Below are 26,909 nucleotides of genomic sequence, written 5' to 3'. Positions count from 1 at the left end.
CGGGCCCTGGACCCCGGCCACGAGGGACTTCGCGCTCATGGTGTGCGCTGCGCACACATAATTTCACAAAAAATAATTCCAGTCCTGTCATGCCACCCCCATTTTTGAAAAACTTCGTATGGGCCTGTGTCACCATCTACCTCAGTACCAGCAGCTACGAGATGGATTTTTACTGAATTCCCCGCTAACCACGACTTTTTAAATCATACCCATCAGCGTTTTAAGTCTTTTGTCAATGCAAAAAATCTGGTTGAATCAAGGCGCAAGAATCTGCAGATACTGCAAAAATAAGACACAAATTGCTGGAGTAATTTGAGGACGGAAAGGTGGAGCAGCAGTAGAATTGCTGCCTTACAGCACCAGAGACCTGGGTTTGATCCTGACTACGGGTGCTTGTTGTACGGAGTTTGTACGTTCTGCCCGTGACCTGCGTGGGATTTCGCCAAGAACTTCGGTTTCCTCCCACACTCGAGAGACGTACAGGTTTGGATGTTAATTGGCTTGGTATAAATGTAAAATTGTCCCTACTGTGTGCAGGGTGGTGTTAATGTGCAGGGATCACTGGTAAATGCGGACTAGGTGGGCCGAAGGGCCTGTTCCAGTGCTGTATCTCTAAACTAAACTAAATTCAGGCGTATAGTGCAGATGGGGCATCTAAGTCACATGGGTAAGTTGGGACAAAGGGCCTGTTTCCTGACTGCATGATTCTATGACTTTATAACTATAACTATGTATTAAAGTGATTATGTCATATTGAAAAGATCCAGGTCTTGACCAAGCTTTTGAAGATATGTTCAGTAACGAATTGAAGGGCCTGTCCCACTTACGCGATTTTTCGGCAAGTGCCGGCATCCATCATAGTTCGTTGCAGGTCGCCGAAAATTTTCAACATGTTGAAAATCCAGCGGCGACCAGAACAAAGTACAACTCTTTGGGCGTACAGGCCATACAGGCTTCATCTTGCGACATGTCGCCAGGGTGTCGCCTGCGTGGTCGTGAGTGGTCTCCTCAGTTGCCCAAAGAGTCGTAGCGTTTATCTGCTCGCCGCTGAATTTTTAACACGTTGAACATTTTTGCTGACCTGAAACGACCTATAACGGGTGCTGGCTGTCGCCGAGAAAGTTGTATAAATGGGACAGGCCCTTAAAGGAAACTATTTGCAGAATGGAATGGCTGGAATAGACTGGAAGGTGGGTGAGCAAGAGGGTCGATTAGTTTAGTTTAGACTGGAGATACAGCATGGAAACAGGCCACTCGGCCCATTGTCCACACCGACCAACAATCACCCATACACTAGTTCCATCCTACACACACTAGGGACAATTTACAGAAGCCAATTAACCTACAAACCTGCACATTTTTGGACTGCGGGAGGAAACCAGAGCACCTGGAGAAAACCCACGCGGTCACAGGGAGGACATACAAATTCTGTACAGACAGCAGCTGAGGTCAGGATTGAACCCAGGTCCCTGGCGCTGTAAGGCAGCAACTCTACCATTGTCAGTCTCAGGGGCATGAAGATGCACTGTTGTAACTGAACAAGAGAGAAACAATAGGCCCGACAAAAGATGGAGCTGGGTGATATCCAAGGTTATGCTGTATATAGTACATACTAGAGCAGTATATAACCCATTTCAATATATTTGTCTGTGCCCTGAATCCCTTTCTTGGATAATCCCTGGCATAACTACTATTTTTTTGAAAAAATCATTTCAGTTTAGTTTTGTGTAGTTTAGAGATACAGCGTGGAAACAGGCCCTTCGGCCCACAGAGTCCATGCCAACCAGTGATCCCCGCACATTAACACTATCCTACACACACAAGGGACATTTTACATCTATACTTAGTCAATTAACCTACAAACATGAACGTCCTTCGAGTGTTGGAGGAAACCGAAGATCTCGGATAAAACCATCGCGGTCACGGGGAGAACGTACAAACTCCGTACAGACAGCGCCCGTAGACAGGATTGAACCTGGGTCTTTGGCGCTGAAAAGCAGCAACTCTACCGCCGTGCCACCATGCCACCCTCATTGATCCAAATCTGCACAGTGCTTATCTATTCCATCGTCATTTTCCTGCCCTTCATCTCCCACCCCTTCAAACCCCTGCAATTCATCGGACATCTTTACCTTATCAAGTTCTACTTAAGGAAAGACAGACACCAAATGCAGGAAAACTCCGCAGATCAGGCGGCATCTCTGGAGGAAACGAACAGGTGACATTTCGTGTCGAGACTCTACTCCAGTCCGATGATGATCAGCCATGATCATATTGAATGGCGGTGCAGGCTCGAAGGGCCGAATGGCCTACTCCTGCACCTAATTTCTATGTCTATGTTTCTATGAAGGGTCTCGACCCAAAATGTCATCTATTACTTTTCACCGGAGATGCTGCCTGGCCTGTTGAGTTGAGTCACTCCTGCATTTTGTATCTGTCTTCGGTGTAAACCAGCATCAGCCATTTTGCACAAAGCTACACATTGTGTCTACTTAAGGAAAACACATTAAATCCCAATTTTCACTGGAATTGATCCCATTAGAGAGGTCTTTTTCCTTAGGCATCCCCTGGCAGCCCTTGAAGTAGATATTTGGAGCCTTACATTGACTAAAAGACTGCTTGGTGAATTTAATCACCGTTGATACTTGGTGAAAATTGACCGTTGAAGCAGAGATGTCCTTTGAACTTTTTAGAGGGAAGTTTAACTGGCCATTTGGAAAAGCATTCAGAAAGTTTACAAAAAAATGCCACAATGTCCAAGAAAATTGAAGAAGAAAGCCTTAAATGTCTGACTCTCAACAAGTCATGATTTGCCGGGCTGATTGTGAAATATGATGGTAGCTGTCAAAATGATTGATCAGGAGTGTGGCTGCTTTTTGTGTTTTCCTCGCTGGCTGGGGAGAGAGGAATGAAATCAAGTAAGATTTGGCTTCCAATTACTGAACATTTCTGGGCTCGTGAAAAATTAAAAACCTTCCGAAAATCCGAATGGAAATAGCCAATGCTGGAAACACTCAGGTGGTCAAACGGCAACCTGGGGAAATAGAAAGGTAGTCAATAACCTTTCATTTGAAGGCAGACACAAAATGCCGGAGTAACTCAGTGGTTCAGGCAGCATCTCTGGAGAGAAGGAATGGGTGACGTTTCGGGTCGAGACCCTTCTTCAGACTGAGAGTCAGGGGAAAGGAAAATGGGAGATATACAGTACACAGCCATATTTTTTTGCATATCTTTCACTTCTTTGTTCCACTTCTCTCTGTATCGCCATCTATATCTCTCATTGCCCTTTTCCCCTGACTCTCAGTCTGAAGAAAGGGTCTCCACCTGAAACGTCAGCCATTCCTTCCCTCCAGCGATGTTGCCTGAACCGCAGAGTTACTCCGGCATTTTGTGTCTATCTTCAAATGAGTTACTCCAGCTTATTGTCTCTATCATTGCCATAGTGTATGTAGGTATTTTAATAATTTAGCATAAGACCCACAGAATATATGCATCTGTAAAACTGTAGTATGTTCTCTATATGTTCCCCCTGAATATTAGGATTATAGTTTAGTTTAGATTAGTTTAGTTTAGTTTATTGTCACATGTAAACTAAACTATTGCCACAAGGTACAGTGAAAAGCTTTTGTTGCGTGCTAACCAGCTAGCAGAAAGGCAGGAACAATAGGGACAAAACATTGGCATAAAATATGAATTGTGGTGTTGAAGATTGGTAATAGATGATACAATACGATTCAAAAAGCTTCCCTGATCCATCTACAATGCATTTGAACTAGGGGCAGTGCCATGCTTGAACTTGAAGGGCAAACAATGGCGCAAGAGAGGTCAAGGCCATGCTTTTAGCAACATGGACGACGAGAGAGACTGCAATGCAAATGGAGGTACCGCCATTTGAGGGAGTGTGGCTAATGCTTGCGAATTGCCGTATACCTGTCTGGAGGAGATGTAAAGAAAAGGAGATGAGAAAAAAAATTACTTAAGGGAATATGCCAACAAGACCCGGGGGCAAAAGTTAATTAGGGGAGAGAAGAGAGGAACTCTTGAATATATTATCGAATGAGCATCCAGAGCCCTCCAGGGCAGAAAATTCCAAAGATTCCCAACACACTGAATAAAATAAAAATATTTCCTCAACTTCTGTCCTGGATAGTTTAGTTTAGTGATACAACACGGAAACAGGCCCTTTGACCCAACGAGACCACGCCGACCAGCGATCACCGCTCACTAACACCATCCTACATACAGTAGGGTCAATATGCAATATTTACCAAGCCAATTAACCAACACACCTGTACATCCTTTGGAGTGTGGGAGGAAACCAGAGCACCCGGAGAAAACCCACGCAGGTCACGGAGAGAGAGTACAAACTCCGTACAGACAGCACCCGTAGTCAGGATGGAACCCGGGTCTCTGGCGCTAAAAGGCAGCAGCTCTACCCGCTGCGTCACCGTGCCGCCCTCGAGATGTGGTAGTAATTAGAGTAATTAGACACCTCTAGGTCCATTGCTGTTCATTGTTGGAGAAGGGGTCACACAGGTAGTTACAATGGTGAGCTAGGTGGGTGGGGTAGTTGGTGCTGATGAGGTTGCAGTAGAGACCTGTTAAAGTGTTGAGAAAGAAGGGCAACACAACCTTGGGTGGATTTGGTTGGTATCCTGTTGATTGGGAATAGATTTAATTTTGGGGGAGTGGGGAGGATAAGGGTTCAGGTGAGTTTTTTTTTCCTTAATTATCCCAGTCTGTTAGATTAGTTTCTAGTTCAGAGATGCAGTGCCCACCGAGTCCTCGCTGACCAGTGATCCCCACCATTAACACTCCCCTACTCACGCTAGGCGATATATACATTTATACCAAGCCAATTAGCTGACAAACCTGTACGTCTTTGGAGTGTGGGAGGAAACTGGAGCATCTGGAGAAAACCCATGCAGGTCACAGGGAGAACGTGCAAACTCTGCACAGACAGCATCCGTAGTCAGGGTCGAACCTTGGTCTCTGGCCCTACAAGGCAGCAACTCCACCACTGCACCACCCTAGCTGGATAGCTGGATCAATTTCCCGGCATTCTTTTCCAGCTCAGTTCATTCTGTGAAAACAAGATCGCAGTTTATTTTTTCCCTGAATTATCCCAGTCCTGTGTTTTGCTAGAAAGGGAACAAAAGTCATAAGGTCATAAGTGATTGGACCAGAATTAGGCCATTCGGCCCATCAAGTCTACTCAGCCGTTCAATCGGGGCTGACCTATCTCTGCCCCCTAGCCCCATTATCCTGCCTTCTCCCCATAAACCCTGACACCTAAACTATTGAAAAACATGTTGTCCCCTCATGATGTTCCTATCATTGTCCCAATGATGTTCCCTCATCGAATCTGCACCCACCATCTGCCACCAATGCACACTAATCTTACGTTAATCCCACTTTTATTGCACAGTGTATGGTATCAAATGCAAATGTGATGCGGAAATCACATCAGAATTTCAAGGGTGACTTGTGATGTGAGAGTGGTTGATCAAAATGCAGAACAAACAGTGTCATGGCAAATTTAATTTCCAGATTCGCTTTATTAATAATATGAGAGACTGTAATTGTTAGAAATATTCTGCAGGTCAGGCAGCATTTGTGGAATATGCTCTTGCTACCAATGCTGAGTGTTTCCAGTAGATTGGGTTTTTACTTTGCATTTACTGCAGCAGTAGATTTTTGATCTGCACGTGTTGCACTAATTGCTTTCTCAACCTGACACAAACGGTTACGCTTGGCCAGGCTGACCCTGCAACGCCGCCAGGACAATGGGCCTTCATGGTCAAGGTTGAGAAACTCTGCATTTATACCAACTAGGACTGTCATATGTTGAAAGAATGGAGCGGCTGGGCATGTATACACTGGAATTTAGATGGATGAGAGGGGATCATATTGAAACATATCAGATTATTAAGGAATTGGATGCGCTAGGGACAGGAAACATGACCCCGATGTTGATGGAGTCCAGAACCAGGGGCCACAGTTTAAGAATAAAGGTTAGGCCATTTAGAACGGAGATCCTAGCTGGCTCAATTTTGGGAACCTCCAGACTCGGAAGAAGGGTTCAGAAATAAGGGAACCTCCGGAACCTCCAATCTCCGGAATCTCCAGACTCAGAAACAGCTTTATTCTCAGAGCTATAGCGGCTCTGAACCGGCCCTGCTGAGTGCCCCCCATCCCCCCTGGACTGTCTCCCTCGGATGGTCACGTTCAAGTTCAAGTTCAAGTAAGTTTATTGTCATGTGTCCCTGTATAGGACAATGAAATTATTGCTTTGCTTAAGCACATAGAACATAATAGGCATTTACTACAAAACAGATAAATGTGTCCATATACCATGATATAAATATATACACACATGAATAAATAAACTGGTAAAGTGCAAATAACAGAAAGTGGTACCTTTTACCTGAAGGTAGCAGGGAGATGAGTGTGTGGCCAGGATGGTGTGGGTCCTTGATGATACTGCCAGCCTTTTTGAGGCAGCGACTGCGATAAATCCCCTCGATGGAAGGAAGGTCAGAGCCGACGATGGACTGGGCAGTGTTTACTACTTTCTGGCAGCAGCCCTGGCAGCAGCCTCTACCTACAGCCTGTATGTCATTTCCATCTTTTTTTATTATTTTTAGTTAGTCTAAAGTCTGTTTTGGGGGGAACCTTTTACTTTTCTAGGTGGGGGAGGGGGGCAGGGTAAGGGGGAACCTTTTTCTCTTCCTGCGGGGACGCGACTATCTCTCGATAACCTCCGGCCTACCGCTGGATCGGAGCGGCCTTTCAGAGGGGACCGGGATCCGATGGACTGCGGCAGTGGAGTTTACTGGGTCGCTTTCTATAGTTGGGCCGTTTTCCTCGTCCAGGTGCGGAGAGCTTCAAATTGCGGTGCAAACAACAAGCCACGTATGAGGGCCTACAGGCAGTCCAGTATGGCTCTCGACTGTGCAAGCCGCTGTACTAGTTAGAGGGGCCGACTCTGACGCCGCTTCCTTGACACTGGTATCATCCCGGCGACTCTCCGTAATATTCTCAACTGCGGAGGGCACAGGGAGGCCCTGACCAGGGGAACGCTGATGACACAGTGGGGAACTTTTTTGATAATTGCGTTTTGTGTTGAATTCTACATAGTGTGTTCAGTCCTGTTCTCGGACCAGGAAACTGTGCCATCTGGCTTCAGAGATGTGCATCTTGCCCTTGAATTTGAAGTTCTTTCCCCTTTCAAATTGCCATCGCCACGATGCCCAGCATTCTCGATATAAAAGGGAGAGTCTGTGGGTCCGACTCTCCATAATCTTCTCAGGAAGTCCGCAATCAGTTCCTTGGTTTTGCGTTAGCTGGGACCAGTTTCAGAGGTGCACGCCCAGGAATTTGATTGCGCCTGGCACCATCGATATGGGCAGTGTGCTCGATCTCCAAAGTCCACAATCAGTTCCTTGGTTTTGCTGGGGTTGAGGGCCAGGTTATTGCGCTGGCACCATATGGACAGTAGCTCGATCATCTCTCTGCTGTACTCTGACTCATCCCCATCAGTGATACGCCCCACAATAGTGGTGTCGTCAGCGAACTTGATGATGGAGTACGCACGGTGGTTCGCTACGCAGTCATGGGTATAAAGTGAGTACAGCGGGGGCTGAGCATGCAGCCTTGAGGTGCTCCCGTGCTGATTGTTATCGAGGCTGACGTCGCACAGTTTATTTATTTATTTTATTTTTTTGACATCGGTTGGAAGCTGCAGACTAAATCTCGTTGCACTGATGTGCAATGACAATAAAATATATTATTATTATTATTATTATATTAGATGAAGAAAACTTTCTCCCACAAAGAGTTGTGAATCTGTGGAATTCTCTGCCTCAGAAGGCGGTGGAGGCCGATTCTCTGGATGCTTTCATGAGAGAGTTAGATAGAACTCTTAAAGATAGGGGTGTCAAAGGATATGGGGATAAGGCAGGAACGGGGTACTGATTGTGGATGATCAGCCATGATCACAGTGAATGGCAGTGCTGGCTTGAAGGGCCGGATGGCCTACTCCTGCACCTATTTTCTGTTGTCTGTTGTCTATTGTCTATTGAATATGTTGCTAAATCTGGTGACTCTTGCCTGCCGTCTCAGTGTGCTATTTCTATACACTTGTACTATACTTAAGATGTGCTTATGTTTTGAAATGCCTGTACTGAACTGTATGCAAAATGAATTGCACTGTACTACGGTACATGCAACAATAAAGTACCATTGAGCCATTGAGCAACAAAGAACAACTCCAAAGACATACAGATTTTGTAGGTTAATTGGCTTGCTAAAATTGTAAATTGCCCCTCGTGTGTGTAAAGTAATGTTAATCTGCCGGAATTGCTGGTCGACGAGGAATCGGTGGGCTGAAGGGCCTGTTTCCGCATTGTATCTCTGAACTAAACCTCCAAGAATTCATGCACATATTCACCAGCCCTCCTTTTCACTGCACCCCTCAAGAAATATACCACATCTTTCGAGGCCAGGCATCAACTACGTAGTATTATGTGAACGGACCAAAGTGATAAGGGGTGAATCGGTGCTGGTAAAGGGACTGGAGGAGCTAGGGTGAATGACCAAGAATGGCAGCTTAAAGACAAGTGGTACAGTTTGTGTAGGAAGGAACTGCAGATTTTGGTTTACATTGAAGATAGACACAAAATGCTGGAGTAACTCAGCGGGACAGGCAACATTTCTGGATAGAAGGAATGGGTGATTTTACGGGTCGAGACCCTTCTTCATACTGAGAGTCAGGGGAGAGGGATACACAGAGATAAGGAAGGATAGGGTGTTCAAACAAGACATCCAAGTGGATGGAGATCAAGGAAGATATCATTGTTAGCTAGGAGAAGGTGACAATGAAGCACACAGAAATAAAACTTAATCAGGGGGGGCAGCTAGACTGGTCGGAGAACTAGGAAGTGGTATGGATGGAGAGAGTGGGAAAGCACGGGTTACTTGAAGTTAGAGAAGTCAATATTCATACCGCTGGGTTGTAAGCTGCCCAAGCGAAATATGAGGTGCTGTTCCTCCAACGTGCGCTGGGCCTCACTCTGAGAATGGAGAAGGCCCAAGACAGAAAGGTCAGTGTGGGAATGGGAGGGGGAGTTAAAGTGTAGAGATCAGGGAGATCAGGTAGGTTTAAGGGCCTGTCCCACTTGGACGACCTAATCCACGAGTTTAGAAGACCATAGACGAGTTGATAAAAATGTCAAGGTCGTGTTGACTCGTCGAAGTAAAATACCTCCTACGACTACGACCCCCTTGACCTCAGTCTTCCACACCTAAGACCAACTACGACCAGCTACGAGTGGAAAATGATCACATGATAAAATGATGCCATGTTTGCATTTTTTTCCTTGGGCCAGTTACCAACCTACGACTACCATCACGACCTACTACGGCCTACTACGACCTACCTACCTACCTACGAGTAAAAAGTATCAATTTTTTCCATGCCGACCCTTCTTTTACTCGTGGACATTTTTTTATCAGGCTGGAGAAAAAACGCCGTGACCTACTTGAGGCCACGAGTACGCGGAGACCACTCACGAGCACGAGGAAGAGTTACGAAGACCTCCTACGACCTCGTGGCGACCAAGCTGCGAGTACGAGTCAAGGGCCAACTCGGCAGAGGTCGCAAATTAGGTCGAGAAAGTGGAACAGGGGCTATAGGCGGGCTGAGCGGAGATGGCAAGTCTTCACTAGGATGCAAATAAATGAGGACCAACTCACAGTGATGGAGACAAACTTACACAGTGCTGGCCACCCAGAATATAAATGGGAGGAGGCTTAAAGGCTTTTATCTTCCCTGAAGAAAATTACAACCAAAGCAAGAAAGCTTTTCATGCCATACTTTAAAGTAGTAAAATGCAGGTAAATTATTTTAATAAGGTAACAAAATAAGTTTGCAATCCAAGACTTTTGTTCCCAAGCCAAGATCGTGCTTGATATGTCAGCCTCTTACATTTTATATCTTAAATGGGACAGTCAGTATCTTTGGAGAGAAGGAATGGGTAACGTTTCAGGTCGTGACCCTTCTTCTAAAGAATTTCTACGTCTCCCTCTCCCCGGACTCTCAGCCTGAAGAAGGGTCTCGACCCGAAACGTCACCCATTCCATCTCTCCAGAGATGCTGCCTGTTGTGCTGAGTTACTCCAGCTTTTTGTGTCTATCTTCGTTTCAAACAAACATTTCCTTCCTATATATAGGTGTGTGTGTGTGTGTGTGTGGGTGTGTGTGTGTGTTGGTATTTGTGTGTGTTTGTGTGTATGTGTGTGTGTGTGTGTGTGTGCGTGCGTGTGTGTGTGTATTTGTGTGTGTATGTGTGTGTTTGTGTATGTGTGTGTGTGTGTGTGTGTGTGTGTGTGTGTGTGTGTGTGTGTGTGTGTGTGTGTGTGGGTATGTGTGTGTGTGTGTGTGTGTGTGTGTGTGTGTGTGTATGTGTGTATGTGTGTGTGTGTGTGTGTGTGTGTGTGTGTGTGTGTGTGTGTGTGTGTGTGTGTGTGTGTGTGTATGTGTGTGTGTGTGTGTATGTGTGTGTGTGTGTATGTGTGTGTGTGTGTGTGTGTGTGTGTGTGTGTGTGTGTGTGTGTGTGTGTGTGTGTGTGTGTGTGTGTGTGTGTGTGTGTGTGTGTGTGTGTGTGTGTGTGTGTGTGTGTGTGTGTGTGTGTGTGTGTGTGTGTGTGTGTGTGTGTGTGTGTGTGTGTGTGTGTGTGTGTGTGTGTGTGTGTGTGTGTGTGAGGTTTCTGTATTTTGTGTGTGTGTGTGTGTACATGTGTTTGTGTGTGGTTATGTGTGTAATTTTGTGTTCTGTGTGTGTGTGTGCATGCCTGTGCATGTGAGGTAGGTGTGTGTATATGTGTGTCCTTAGTGTGTGGACATATCTCTCTTTTTGCCTTTTTTCTGTGTGTGTATCGGTCTATACATTTCCCTTTTGTGTGTCCTTTATGTGTGCCCATTTCTTTCTGTTCTCTTCATGTTTCGTTCCTCTCTGCATGGTCTCCATGGATGTCTTAGGTGTATATATATCTACCTCCTTAGGTGTTTATATATCTACCTGTACCTCTCTTTCCAGCTGTGTATCTGTCTACGCCCATGTGTATGTCTGTGTGTGCGAGTGCATGTGTGCCCATGTGTCTTTCTGTGGGTCTTCATCTCCGTTCCTCTCTGCTTGTTTGGTTGTATGTGTCTTTCCATGTGTGTGTGTGTGTGTGTGTGTGTGTGTGTGTGTGCGTGCGTGCGTGTGTGTGTGTGTGTGTGTGCGAGTATATATCGTGTGTATGCATGTAAGGTAGACACAATAAGGCGGAGTAACTCAGTGGGGCAGGCAGCATCTCTGGAGAGAAGGAATGGGCGCCGTTGCGGGCCGAGACCCTTCTTGCGACCGAGAGTCAAGGGGCTAAGCGAACGTGAGATATGGAAGGGTAAGGTGTGAGAACGAGAGATCAGAGGGGACAAAGATCAAGGAACATGTAGAATAGATCATTGTTCGCCAGGGGAAGGTGACAACGAGGCATACATTGTAAAATGTAATCAGGAAGACAGTCAGACTAGTCGGAGAACCGGGATGGGGGAGGGATGGGGAGAGAGAGCGATAGCAAGGGTCACGTGTGTGACGTGTGTGTGTCCCTCAGCCTTCCTGTGCCTGTGCATGAGTTGGTGAATGTTTGTGTGTGTGTGTCTGTGTGTCTATATCTGTATCTATTTATGTGTGTGTGTGGCTAATTAAAAATGTGAAAGTGTGCAGTCGAGTCCTGCTTCCCTGTAAGCCTCCCTGCCAAGAGTTGCCAGTTCTTCTGTCAGCGATCCAAGTCTTTAGACTTCAGAGGGCCTCCTGCCAAGCCATGTTGCAAGGCATTGTGGGAGCCAGGAGCCCTGGAGGTGCAGTTGATTCTTTTATGTGTAAAACATATTTTCCAAATGAAAAATTCATACAGTTATCAGGAGTTTCATTCTCTTCAAAGGCTGTGCCGGCACACGGGTCTGGTATTAACTGCTTCGTCGACACAAAATGCGGGCTTTAAGCAAGGGGAAAGCGCTGGTTTCAGCAGAAATCGGCCAAGTTCTGTGGGAAGCGGCTCGCCGCGCTGCAGGGAATTAAAGTGCGAGAGGCTGGAGTCCGTGGCCTTTGGCGGGACCCCTTCAGGTGGACCAAGGTCATTCCACCAAGATCCACACAGCTCAGGAACAGTCACGTGGAGCAAAAAGTTTGACATAAAACGCTGGGGTAACTCAGCGGGTCAGGCAGCATCCCTGGAGAAAAGGAATATAAGTCACTCTCTTCTTATGTCTCTTCTCTAATTCCCCATTAATTCTTTCTAAGAAAATTAAAGTTTGTCCTTGTAAGTTTATCTACATTTCTCCTGACAATACGCACAGAGGTTATCCACAGTTTGGATGTAATGTACAGGCAGGTGGGACTATTGTAGATTTCACATGTTGGCCGGTGTGGGCAATTTGGGCCGAAGGGCCTGTTTCCACGCTGTGTGACTATGACTGTTTTACAAGAACCTCTGGCCCTTCACCCCGCCACTTAGTCATGGAGTCATGGATTGTTACAGTATGGAAACAGGCCCTTCGGCCCAACTTGCCCACACCGGCTAACATGTCCCAGCTACACTCGTCCCACCTGTCTGTGCTTAGTCCATATCCCTCCAAACCTGTCCTTCCCATGTACCTGTCTAACTGTTTCTTAAAGGTTGGGATAGTCCCAGCCTCAACTACCTCCTCTGGCAGCTTGTTCCATACACCCACCTCCTTTTATGTAAAAAAGTCACCCCTCAGATTCTTATTCAATCTTTTCCCCTTCACCTTGAACCTATGTCATCTGGTCCTTGTTTCCCCCATTCTGGGAAAGAGACTCTGTGCATCTGCCCGATCTATCCCTCTCGTGATTGTGTACACCTCTGAAAGATCACTCCTCGTCCCCCTGCGCTCCAAGGAATAGAGACCCAGCCTATTCAACCTCTCTCCACAGCTCAGGCCCTCTAGTGCTGGCAACATCCTCGTAAATCTTCTCTGTATCCTGTCCAGCTTCCCACGCCTGTCTTCACGGCCTTATGCATTCTCTGTTCGATTCAACTAAAATGCGTTGGCAAAGTGCACCGACTGATGCACAGGTGACAGGAGGAGCTCAGACAGGTTGTGTTTAGCATCTCACAGCTCATTTCCATCTGTGCGCATCACGCACCTCATACATCAGCATAAGCACCACAATGACGCACTGTCTCCTTATGCCAACCTTCTTCAATCCTGTTGCTTGGTCATCACTGTTTGCACATCTGATTAAAAATAATCTAAAGTAAAATGTTTCCAAAAACTGAAAGTATAATTATCGTTCCTCTACGAATTTAAACATAATCGTGATTATTTATTCACGTTATTCCCTGTACCTTGTACCTGCGGCTCGGTTGCAATCAGGTATTGTCTTTACGCTGACTGGTAAGCACGCAACAATAGCCTAACACTGTACCTCAATATACACGTGACATTAAACTTAATGCAACCCTCCCCATGTTGAGTTCTGGGCACCATGGTGTAGGAAAAATGTTGTCAAGCTTGAAATGGTTCGGAGAAGATTTACGAGGATGTTGCCAGGGCTAGAGGGACTGAGCTATAGGGAGAGGTGGTGTCTCTATTCCTTGGAGCACCAGAGGATGAGGTTTGACTCCATGACTAAACTAAACTAAACTAATTAGATAGACAGACCTAGATAGAGTCTATGTGCAGAGGATGTTTCCTGTAGTGGAGAGTCTAAGGCCAGAGGGCTCAGCTCAGAATAATAGGACGTACTTTTAGGATGGAGATGAGGAGAAGTCTCTTTATCCAGACGGTGGTGAATGTGTGGAATTCATTGCAACAGATGGCCGTGGTGCCATGTTGTTGGGCATTTTAAAAGCAAGATTGATAGGTTCTTGATTAGTAAGTGCGTCAAAGGTTATAGGAGAGGGCAGGAGAATTGGGTTGAGTGGGTAAAATACATCACCCATGGTCGAAGGGTGGAGCAGACTGGATGGGCTGAATAGTTTATTTATGTTACTATGTCTACTATTCTGCTACTATGACCGTATGGTCTTCAATCCGAATTATCCATTGTATTGTTGTGGACATTTGACTTCAGATCATCCTTGGAGAGTTGGCAAACATTAAAAAAACCCACAAAGTTCTGGTAATTTAATGGGCTAAGGGGGTGTTCCACTGCGGCCACCTAATTCGCGAGTTTAGGAGAGTTTGAAAAAATGTCATGTTGAAGACCTCCTTCAACTATGTAGAAGAATTCCTTCGACTTCCTTCACTATGTTGAAGACTAGCTTCGACTAGCTTTGGGAAAATTGGACGCGGAACAGTGGAGAGTGTAGACGACCTCCTTCGATCTCCTTTCGATCTCCGTTTGACTATGTTGAAGACTATCTACGACTATCTTCGACTACCTTCGACTACCCACGATTACCTACGAATAACATGCCGACCTACTACGACCTACTTCAACTAAACCTACGAGTAAAAAAAGTATCGATTATTTCCATGGCGAGCTTTTTTTACTCGCGGAGATTTTTGAACATGTTGAAAAATACGCCATGACCTAGCCGAGGCCTCGAGTACGCGGGGAGTACCCTCGAGCATGAAGGAGAGCTACAAAGACTTCCTCGGACTTCGTGTCGACCATGTTGCGAGTATGAATCGAGGGCAAACTTGCCAGAACTCGCGGATTACATCGCCGCAGTGGGACAGCCCCTTTAGACAGCATCTCTGGAGGATGTGGATGGGCGGATGTTTCAATTTGCGAACCTTCTTCATGCTGATTGTACTGGAGAAAGCAGGAAAAATGTTGGGGGCGGAACAAAAACTGGCAAGTGATAGATGGATACAGGTGAAGGGGATTTGATTAGCAGATGGGTGGATGTTACCGTCCACAGGGCCTGAAGCCGAAGCTTCTAAGCTCCGAAGTTAGGTCGCAGCCGCGCACCACCACAGCGCTCCGCACTCCGAAGTCGGCCAGCTCCGCGATGGTGAGTCCGCGACTGGAGGCCCAGGTCGATTCCGATTGGAGGCTGCCGGCTCCACGATATTAGGCCCAACGACAATGGCAACGGAGACTCGACAAGGAAAAGTCGGGTCCCCATACAGGGAAGAGATTAAAAACACCCCCCCCCCCCCCCCCCCCCCCCCCTCCCGTGCCCCCCCGTCCCCCACATATACACAGCTAAAAATGATATATAAACAAAACCCAAGACATCCGCTGAACTGGACAAAAAGAAAAAAAATACAGACGGAAAACTCTCGAAGGCAGCTAACAAGAACAAACATTGAAACCTGTGCCCCGAGATTCAAACAATTTCTCCAAGGCTCAACAGTTCGACCAATCATCAATTAACAGGATGACCATCTTGCAATATTATGTATACTGCTTTTACAATGCTTTTGCAGCGACCCAATAGAAATTATGCCTTTAAGGTTAGTTTCCGAAACCACTATATATGTTATCAATTTAAGAGAAACATGGAGAACACCTGGACTCCTTGCCATTCTGCTTATCAGTCTGTGCCTAGATTGGCTGGCGCCAATCAAAGCCTGTAAATTTCAGCTGACAAAGGTTAAGCAATTCTGACAAGTTCAGGGATCCTCCATTTTATGGTGTCTGTAATTTAGCCAATATTAACATTCCCCCGTTTTATCATTCATGATAAACCCTCATCATAAATGATAACTCCAAAATACAAGGATGACTGCTATACTTCAACAATGTTCTAACAAGAAGATGTTGATATAGCTTCCCAGAATCTTGTCAATCATCCTGAGTTTTAATGGGCATAACTTCACAAGTTCTGTCTGAGGAGTCTTCACCTCCCGAGTTTTCGTGGGCTTGAATCCCATCCATCAATCTTGATAATTCGTTGGTCCTTAATTAGAACTCCTAAGAAAACATGGGAGAAAACAAGTTAACTACTGATTCCTTCACTAATACTTTTACAATAATGAAGATGCACCCAGACATTTCTTCCTTCTACCTTCACTGCGTTCTGAGGCATTAAATGAACTTGGTACGGTCCTTCCCAATGAACTTCTGATCCTTTCCTTACCCAATTCTTCACTAAGACATAGTCTCCAGGTTTTACTTTAATGGGAGTTACTAATGAAGACATATCCTCATAGGCTGCTCCCACTCTACAATGTAAATCCCTTAAGGCTCTTGTCAAAGCTAATATATAGTCAGTCATCTCTGCAGTCATATGGTGGAAATTAATTATTTTCATCGCATTCTGGTTCCAAGGGGTTTTCAGGGATCTACCGTAAATAATTTCAGCTGGGCTTAATCTAGATTTTCCTGCAGGCATGACTCTCATCTGAAATAGATAGATAGATAGATAGATAGATCCTTTATTGTCATTCAGACCTTACGGTCTGAACGAAACTATGTTGCCTGCAGTCATACACAGAATCAATAATAACAAAACATACAATAAACACCAATTAAACATCCACCACAGTGAGTTCACCAAGCACATCCTCACTGTGATGGAGGCAAAGTCTTAGTTTCCATCTCTATAGAGCTATTGGGAGTAATTTAATCCATCCAAGTCCAGTCTCCGCCTTTAATTTGGCTAATTTTGGTTTTAAGGGTCTGGGTTGCCCTTTCTACAAGTCCGGCAGCCTGTGGTCGATAAGCACAGTGGATCCCCAGCTGTTCACAAAATTCTTTATTGATGTGTCCCAATAAATTGTGGACCATTATCTGAGCTTTGTCGAATGGGAATGCCGAATGTATGGAAAATTTCTCTCGTTAGCACCTAGACAACAGTAGCCACTTTATTGTCAAGGGTTGGGTAGGCTTCGATCCTCCTGCAGAGTACACCGACTATGACAAGAACGTATTTGTATCCGTGGCATCTTTCTAATTCAATATAGTTCATTTGCAATGCCAAAGGCAATGGTGTTTTCCCTCCTTCACGTCATATTCCTTTCCCTGGATTGTACTGCTGGCACACCAGGCAATTACTGCTTACCTTTTGAGCAAAATATTGTAATTTTGGATGCCACCAAGTAGCTAATAGAGTGTCCCTTACTGCTCTTTCACCACAATGGGTTGCATGGTGCATACACTGAATAACCCATATGGCCAATGAGTCTGTCATGCAAGTTTGCCCTGCTGGAGTGGTCCACAGCCCAGTCATACAATCCTGTACACATCCCAGTTGTCTCCATCTTTCCTTATCTCCTTCAGTAGTCTCTTCTTGCAATCAAATGATTTCTTGGATGGATGGCATCAGTTTCTCCAAGGGGGACTTGTTAGTTACACTTGTAGTCTGCCTTATCATTCTAGGTACCACCACCTTAAGCTCCTATGATACTTTTTTAGCTACTAAATCGGCATTATGATTTCCAATGTCTACTGGGGTCTGTCCTTTAGTATGAGCACTATATTTTATTACAGAGATTTGTCTGGGTAGCATTAAGGCCTTCAATAAATTTGTCACCAGTTGTTTGTGTGATATTTGGGTTCCTGCAGAAGTTAGAAATCCACCTATTTTTCCATAATTGTCCGAAATCATGCACCACCCCAAATGCATATCGAGAATCATTCAGTTTTAGACCTCCCCAATAATACAAGCCCTAATTAAAGTGAATAATTCAGCTTGTGCTGAATAGGGTGATTGAAAAGCAGCTGCTTCTACAATTTCCGTCTTTTGATTAATAATTGCATACCCAGACAGCCTCTCACCCCGCAGTCCAATGGATGCACTACCGTCTACATATAATGTGATGTCAGGTTCTTCCAAGGGTGCATCCCTCAGGTCCTCTCTCACTGATGTTTCCTCCTCTATAACAAATAGGCAGTCCTGCTTCTGCTCACTCTTCTGGGGGTGAAATAAGAAAAGAGGCTGGGTTAATTAATGTACAGTGTTTAAACTGCAATTTTGGATTGCTTAGCAGGTAGATCTCATACTTATTTTGGCGGGTCATTGATAAGTGTTGGGTTTGAAGCTGGCGCTGCCCCAACAATGCCAATACCGAATGTGAACTGTACACTACAATACAATTTCCTGCTGTAGTGTCAAATTAGCAGCTGATTGTAAACTATTATAGATTGCAGTTAAGATTTAGTGCAAAGAGGATGTCCCCTAGCTAATCAGTAAACACTCGCACAAGCAGCAGCACAAATGATAATCCGCGGACTTAACACGATCTAAATCTTAACTTTTAATTAACCATATAACCATATAACAATTACAGCACGGAAGTTTATTTACATACAGAGAATATTTACAAAATCCGGATCCTATGACAATACAAAGAAAGCTAGATTTTTCCAATTTATAAAATAATTTAAAGCGCTAGCGCACAATTCACGAACACTCGATCTCGACGCCGCGTCACGCTGTTATAACGCGGTGAACCTCTCCCTCTGACACTGAAGATTTTCCCCTTCCTAGTTTACTCTTTGCTGAGGGGTACTACTCCTTAAATGATTACTTTTCCTCCCGAATGTTACTATCCCTCTGCTAAGACTGGACTTCTATAGGGGGACCTCTATCCCTCCTCTCTAAGCTCGACAGAATTAGGGGCACCCTTCGCTATTCAGATTACTTTTCGTCAAGTAAGGAGGCACCCATCTCTCAGATACCCTTCGCTCTCAGGTACTAATCAACAATCGACCAGAGGGTTACTATTCACTGTTGACCATGCACCAACTTCGAAGTTCTATATACAGGAATTCGAATTCCACCTTACTGGCAGAACTTCAATATGAAATCCAGTATTTGAAAATTTGGCTGCAAATACACTCAGACTCGAACTCAGACTAGATTCAGACTAGAACTCGATCACCTAATTTTAGTGCGTATCTCTCTCGAATCAACTAAAATTGCCCAGTTGAATTCTTGAACGAACTGGAGTATTTCGGCCAATCTATACTCTGCCCGTCCATGCCCGGTACCTTCTCGAGGCTCTTCGTCCATCACTTCAGGGTGAGACTCAGATACCTACACACAGATACACCTTTCTGCTTAATATTGATGATCCAGCCCCTTGCCGCTTCGCGCTGTGAATTATCGATGCCATTTTAAAGAGCGCACCTTTTCAATTCGCGCTACCAGCCACGATCCGATTAAAGGCCAGACCTGTATTTTAATACCCACCAATTCAGATACCAAGTCTAACCCTGGCCACTCCTTGCCCGATGAAGCGCGTTTGGCTCTCGTTAAAGCAGCTGCAGTCTGCCAACTATGACCAAGTTTTGAGCCTCTAACCCAGGAAAGGGCCTCTAACCCAACCCCACCAGGGTCTCTAACCCCAGCCTGGTTTTATGGGCCTCCAACCCAAAGGCGTGCTAACCATCACCCCCCCCGTGCTTGCTAGACTCTGTTCGAATGATCTCGATTAGACCCTTTCCCAAGCCCGCGAATGATCGATCCGCTCCGACTGACAAATTGCCAAAAATCAATGCGAAAATTGTACCGTGGGCCCGATTTCTGCACTCGCGATCGAAACAGCTCAACACCCTTGATGGCAAACTTGTGATTGGGGGTCTTTTGAGATCCCGGACGGCCCCCCAATGTAAATTGCTCATTCCTAAGCTTCCCCTCAGTCTAGTTTCAGTAAAAACACTGAACTAAGCACTTGAAACAACTAATCTTTATTTTATCAAAACCGCATTACAATTCAACTATTGTACCTATCCCACCATGGGTTCAAACCTCGTGTCTGCCTGTTCACGCCCTCCAGGTCTCGCTCAGACAGAGACACTCCAGAAGTTCACGCAGTCCAAAGCGCTCTCCCAGAAGATCGACGGTGAGCCTTGTGGTAGCGGACTTTTATATGTCCCAGGACCTCGAGGGGCTGAACCACATGGGTGTGGTCTCTTAATAACCCAATTACTGATATCGATTAACCCCATTCCCCTAACCCAATGATACAACAGCTCATATATTGTATACGGATGAAAGCTCTCGAAGGAAGCAAACAAGAACAAACATTGAAACATGTGCCGTGAGATTCAAACAATTTCTCCAAGGCTCAACAGTTCGACCAATCATCAATTAACAGGATGAGCATCTTGCAACATTATATATACTGTTTTACAATGTTTTTGCAGCGACCCAATAGAAATTATGCATTTAAGGTTAGTTTGCAAAACCACTATACATGTTATCAATTTAAGAGAAACATGGAGAACACCTGGACCCCTTACCATCCTGCATATCAGTCTGAGTCTGGATGGCGCTAATCAGAGCCTGGAAAGTTCAGCTGACAAGGGTTAGGCAATTATGACAAGTGCAGGGATCTTCCATTTTACGGTGTCTTTAATTTAGCCAATATTAACACCGCCACTGAACTTCTATTGACAAGAAATACTTTGTATCTTTGATGCTGAAAATGCAGGGTAGGTTCTTGCCTTCAGGGCTTTGACTGCAGTTACTGTTTAAAATAAAAGTCTGCACATAATGGCAAATGCTATTCCCAGCCAGAATCTAGATCACAGAGCTATTGTGGCATTTGAAGGATATCATCAAACCTGTTGATTCAATGAGTAGTTGGGTCATTGTAATGCCTGGCACCAATGCAGTAATTCATAGGGGCAGAACTAGGCCACTCAGCCCATCGAAGTCTATTTCAATATTCAATCGTGTCTGATCTATCATTCCCTCTCAACGCCATTTTCCTGCCTTATGAACTTATGAACTAATGGACAACTTCAGCAAAAGGTAAACAAAACTCATCCTAGAAACATAGAATCATAGAAACATAGAAAATAGGTAGGCCATTCGGTCCTTCGAGCCAGAACTGCCATTCAATATGCTCATGGCTTATCATCCAAAATCAGTACCCCGTTCTTGCTTTCTCCACATATCCCTTGATTCCATTCGCCTGAAGATCTATATCTAACTCTCCCTTGAATACATTCAGAGAATTGGCCTTCAGTGGCCGAGAATTCCACAGATACACAACTCTCTCCTGCTCCAAATAAAGAAATATTAAGAAACATTTTCTGGGTATTATGGACAGGGACCTAGTAGAGAGCTATATCAATGTGCTAATACAGGCTTAATGTGTAAAAGGCCTCGATTTGTGCTGAAGGCCAACATATTATTTATATTATTGTTTTCAAACAAACACTCACAAATAAACCTAGCAGGAAATCTTATCTTACATCAGTGATCAAGCTTTGTCGTTCAGTTTGTCTTGTTTTGACGCGTTTTAAAAACTGGTCAAACTTGAACAAGGAGCTAAGCGAGGCGAGTGTTTCAGTTCATGTGAAACAAATGAACCAAAATAAAACCAGACTCGCTCGAAGAAAACAGGAAAGGCGTTTAAAAAAAAAATCTGAATGGAAACCATATAGCTTTCTTGGATTAAGTTAGATTGGAACTGTATCCATTTTAGCTTTTGAAGCATCTATCACTTTCAATATATTAAACCCTATCAAATTCCCTGTTTCTTGGTGCAAAGCAAAATGGGTTTTATGTTTATCTCCATGAATGCCTGTACTGCTAAATGTTTAGTGATAAAGGTGAGGTCTTTCTGGGTAGATAAATCTTCTGATCATTAGTTACACAGCAATAAATTAAATTTAAATATCAAGATAGAAAGGGATGATGAATCGGGACATGTGCCTGTCCTCAATACTATCCTATAATTCTCTTGTTTATTTTTATTTTTTTAATTTAGAGATACAGCATGGAAACAGGCCCCTCAGCCCGCTGAGTCTACAACAACCAGCGATCCCCGGACGTTAACACTATCCTACACACACTAGGGACAATTTACTATTTCACCAAGCCAATTAGTCTACAAACCTGTGTGTCTTTGGAGTGTGGGAGAGAAACGGAGCACCCGGGGAAAACCCATGCAGGACACGGGGAGAATGAATGAACAAACTCCACAGAGACAGCAGCTAGCTGTGGTCAGGGTAAACTCGGGTCACTGGTGCTGTAAGGCAGCAACTCTACCGCTGCTCCACCGTGCCGCCTAAGGTAAAGGAAACATTTTCTCCTGAGAGGGATTTAGCCTATTTGTGATGGGTTTTCATTACACTCATTAAAATCTTGCCTCTGTAGAACTATATGCAATACTCCAGGTGAGGTCTCACCTGTTAGGCTGCTACAAAACCTACCTACCTTTATACTCCATACTATAACGGCCCTCATTCAGTAGTCTGAAGAAGGGTCTCAACCCAAAACGTCACCCATTCCTTCTCTCCATAGCTGCTGCCTGTCCCGCTGAGTTACTCCAGCTTTTTGTGTCTATCTTCCATTATCATAATTACTTATGACATCGGTATCCCAACATTTCTGTTTCATGTGATACGACTCTCAAATCACTTTGAAATGGAACATTTTACAGTCTAACTCCAATTAAATAATGATTTGTTTTTTTCTAATTCAATACACAATTTTACATTAAAAAAAAGTGCTGGAGTAAGTCAGCGGATCAGCCAACATCTCACGTGAGATGCCGCCGGACCTGCTGAGACACTTTTATGTCCTGTTTTTGGAAACCAGCATCCGCTGTTACTTGTTTCTAAACTTAATGTTTTAACATACCATACAACATCTGCCAACTGCTTGCTCTGTATGTCCTGGTTACAACCTGTTATCCCATCATCTTTGTGTCATCAAAAAATGTTGCTGCAAAATAGTCCCTTCATTCATGTCATTAACACTGATTGTTGAGGCCCAAGTACTGATGAGAAACACAAAAAGCTGGAGTAACTCAGCGGGACAGGCAGCACCTCTGGACAGAAGTAATGGGTGATGTTTTGGATTGAGACCCTTCATCAGACTGAGCATCAGGGGAGAGGAAGTTACTAACGTCACCCATTCAGAAGAAGGGTCACAACCTGAAACGTCACCCATTCCACCTCTCAAGAGTTACTCCAGCATTTTGTGTCTATCTTCGGTGTAAACCAACATCTCCAGTTCCTTCCTACACAACAGTAACCTTTGCCATCCAGAGTTCCCGGAAAATTGTAACTTCTGGATTTTACCCTGCAGGAACCGGCCAAAATCTACCATCAGTCTGAAGAAGGGTCCCGACCCGGAACATCACCCATTCCTTCTCCCCAGAGAGGCTGCCTGCCATTTCAAAAGTGATTTGAGTTACTCCAGCATTTTGTGTCTATCTTCAATGTAAACCAGCATCTGCAATTCCTTCCCACACACCCAGGGAATTATGATCTCTCCCGCATTCCACAGTGGCATCGGTACTCAATGTAAGGGAATGATCTGGAGTAGAAATGAACCTAAGCTGCCTGTTGCCTGCCTCTTTAATTCATCATCCTGTTGGTCTCTGACTTGTTCTGCCTCTGGCCTGCTGCAGTGTTACAACGAGGCACAATGAGTTCATCTTCCACCTGGACATGTTGGAGCCTGCAGGACTCACTTCAGTTTACTTTCCCTCTCTTTCTATCTGAATACGACCTGGCCATTAATTTTGATTGTGCGTATCCTTTTTTTATACTCTCTATCTCTCTCTCTCTCTCTTTTTCCCTTTTATAAATTTAAGGTGAGAGAGGCAATGTTTGAAGGAGGTGCTTTAGGGAGTGGGGTGGCAGGGGTTATGGGGAGAAGGCAGGAGAATGGCCTGAGGAAGTAGAGATTGATCAGTCATGATTGAATGGCGGAGTAGACTTGAATGGCCTAATTCTGCCACTATGAGCTTATGGACTTAGACAAAACGAGGTTGAATAAATTTTATCCAAACGTCTCTCCCAGATGCGATAAATGTTTGTTTCAAAACGCTAATATAACACACTCATTTGTTGGATGTACAAAGTTGAATAAATTTTGGAGTGATATATTTGATATATTTACAAAGATTTTCAAGTCAAGAATAGAACCCAAAACGGAATGGATTATATTTGGAATAATAGGAGAAGATACCAATTTAAATAAAGATCAAAATGTTTTTTTTAATTATGGGTTAATAATTGGAAAGAAATTGATACTTAAATTTTGGAAAAATACAACCACACCAACTGTTAAAATGTGGATTAGGAATATGATGGACATAGCACGCCTTGAAGAAATGAGACTCCGACTAATAGATAAATATGACCAATTCTTAAAGAGTTGGTCTCCTTTCATCGACTTTTTGGAATCATGTGATGCAGCGGTGCCGTAAGGATTGCTGATTTCAGTTCATGACGCGGATAGAGCTACATCTCCGAATACAGATTTGAAAAATTCTCTTTTAAGGGGCCTTCTCTTCTATTTCTACTTTCCTCTTTCTCTCTTCCTTTTTTTATTTTTTATATACACACTTCACGTTTTTCTACTCTCTACCATCTATTTTTCCACTTTTTCCCCTTTCTATTGCTTTCTTTTTCTTGTTCTGCTTACTTCTTTCTTATAACATAAAACTAGAGGTTGTACATAGAATGGATTACGGTATTACATAGTTGGCACCTAAAATTAGGTGCCACTGTACTGTTTTGTGCTGTATTAACTTCTAATAAAATTAAAAAAAAATTAAAAAAAAAAAAAAAAAAAAAAAAAAAAAAAAAAGAGATGTGCAGGTCAAGTTTTTTTACTCAGTGCCTTGAACGTGCTGTCAGGATTGGTGGTGGAAGCAGCTACAATTGTGGCATATAAGAAGCTTTTGGATACACACAAAGAAATGGGCGGCAGCGGTAGAATTGCTGCCTTACAGCACCGGAGACCCCGGTTCGATCCTGGTCACGTGTGCTGTCTGCACGGAGTGTGCATGTTCTCCCCGTGACCTGCGTGGATTTTCTCCAGAATCTCAGGTTTCCCGGCCATCGGGAGAATGTACAAACTCCGTACAGACTGCACCCGTAGACAGGACCATACCCGGGGCTCTGGCGCTGTAAGGCAGCAACTCTACCGCTGCGCCACCGTGCCGCCCTACATATCATAATATCATTCTTTTAATGAGATGGACGGAGGTAATGCAGCCACTGGTGAAACAATCCCCTCTTCAAGGGGGTCAAAGACGCACCATCATGTCCCACAGATGGACCGATGCTAACTAACTCCAAGGAGTGTTTTTAATTTCAAAATATACTTTATTTGAGTGATAAATATATACAACACATGATCCAAACAAAACTCCTTGCGACATTCTCGGAGGCAATACATATATTCAATACAATTTTCCCAAACACAATTTTACCCCACCCTCTTGCCACTCATAGAAACATAGAAACATAGAAAATAGGTGCAGGAGTAGGCCATTCGGCCCTTCGAGCCTGCACCGCCATTCAATATGATCATGGCTGATCATCCAACTCAGTATCCCGTACCTGCCTTCTCTCCATACCCCCTGATCCCCTTAGCCACAAGGACCATAAATTTAACTCCCTCTTAAATATAGCCAATGACTGGCCTCAACTACCCTCTGTGGCAGAGAGTTCCAGAGATTCACCACTCTCTGTGTGAAAAAAGTTCTTCTCATCTCGGTTTTAAAGGATTTCATCTTTATCCTTAAGCTGTGACCCCTTGTTCTGGACTTCCCCAACATCGGGAACAATCTTCCTGCATCTAGCCTGTCCAACCCGTTAAGAATTTTGTAAGTTTCTATAAGATCCCCTCTCAATCTTCTAAATTCTAGAGAGTATAAACCAAGTCTATCCAGTCTTTCTTCATAAGACAGTCCTGACATCCCAGGAATCACTCATGTGGCTAACTGGCGTGGAATCCCTTCCCTTATTTTGAGGGGCATCTCCACCCCACCCTGCCCCCCATGTCCAGTAGCGGAAGAACACTAGACTGTGGTCCACCCCCATCGAGCCTTGGCGTTGGCTGCACCGAGCTTCAGCGACCCTCAACACGTACTCCTGCAGTCTGCAGCGGGCCAGTCGGCAACATTCCCCGACGGACATCTCATTCCGCTGGGAGGTCAACAACGCTCGGGTGGACCAAACAGCGTCTGTCACCGAGTTGATGACCTTCCAGCAGCACTCGATGTCTAACTAGATAGAGTTGCCTAGTCGCTCAGCTCCCATTCCAAAAGAAATCAGTGCAAAGTCAAAAACAATTCTTTAGTCCTTGTTTTTTAATCTCTGTTGAGCCGTGGTAACCTGTTCTTTCACCTGAGACCTCTTATTGCACAAACATCCCACTGGTGGCTGGTAGACTGTCTATAATTAAACAACCGGTTCGTGTTTTGTAGCTGTAGGACCTCTGTCGGGCTTAGCAGCTGCCCAGGCTGAGCCGTCCCTGACGAAGATGATCTACACCTGCACACAGGCCTCCAAGGAAATCCCCCCTCCCCTTTGTTTACTCCAAATTCACGGGCATCTTGTCTCTGCCTTTGCTCAGGGGCCCTGTCTCATTGCTCTTTTTCATTAGAATCGAATAAAGCTGGATCCCCTTTGTCCAATGCACCTGTGCCACTGAGTTACTCCACCATTTTGTGCCTATCTTCATGGTAAACTATTATCTGTAGTTCCTTCCTACATGTACAGATCAATATTGAAGGTGTCGTGCTTGTCCTCCATTGTTTGTGTCAACTGTGTGCATGTATGTCTTTGGCAGAGTTGCCCTGGTCGGTACGATGGAGATAATCAGCGGTGCCTAGTCTACGTTTAACAAGGACATCAAAAGAAAATGTTAGGCGGGGCTTGGAAAAGAAAAATGAAGACGGGGGTCACAAAGGCGCAGATGGAAGAGTGGCTGCCTCACAGCGCCAGAGTCTTGGGTTCAATTCTGACCTTGTCAGTGTGGAGTTTGCACGTTCTCCCTTGGGCTTCCACCGTGTGCTCCGTTTCATCTAGTCATAGAGTGATACAGCATGGAGACAGGCCCTTCGGTCCAACTTGCCCACACTGGTCAACATATCCCAGCTACACTAGTCCCACCTGCCTGTGTTTGGTCCGTACTACTCTAAACTGGTCCTATCCAGGTACCTGTCTAACTGTTTCTTAA

Source organism: Leucoraja erinacea, chromosome 9, assembly GCF_028641065.1.
Source record: "Leucoraja erinacea ecotype New England chromosome 9, Leri_hhj_1, whole genome shotgun sequence".
In the NCBI taxonomy this organism is placed as follows: Eukaryota; Metazoa; Chordata; class Chondrichthyes; order Rajiformes; family Rajidae; genus Leucoraja; species Leucoraja erinaceus.
This window is presented reverse-complemented; position numbering follows the sequence as displayed.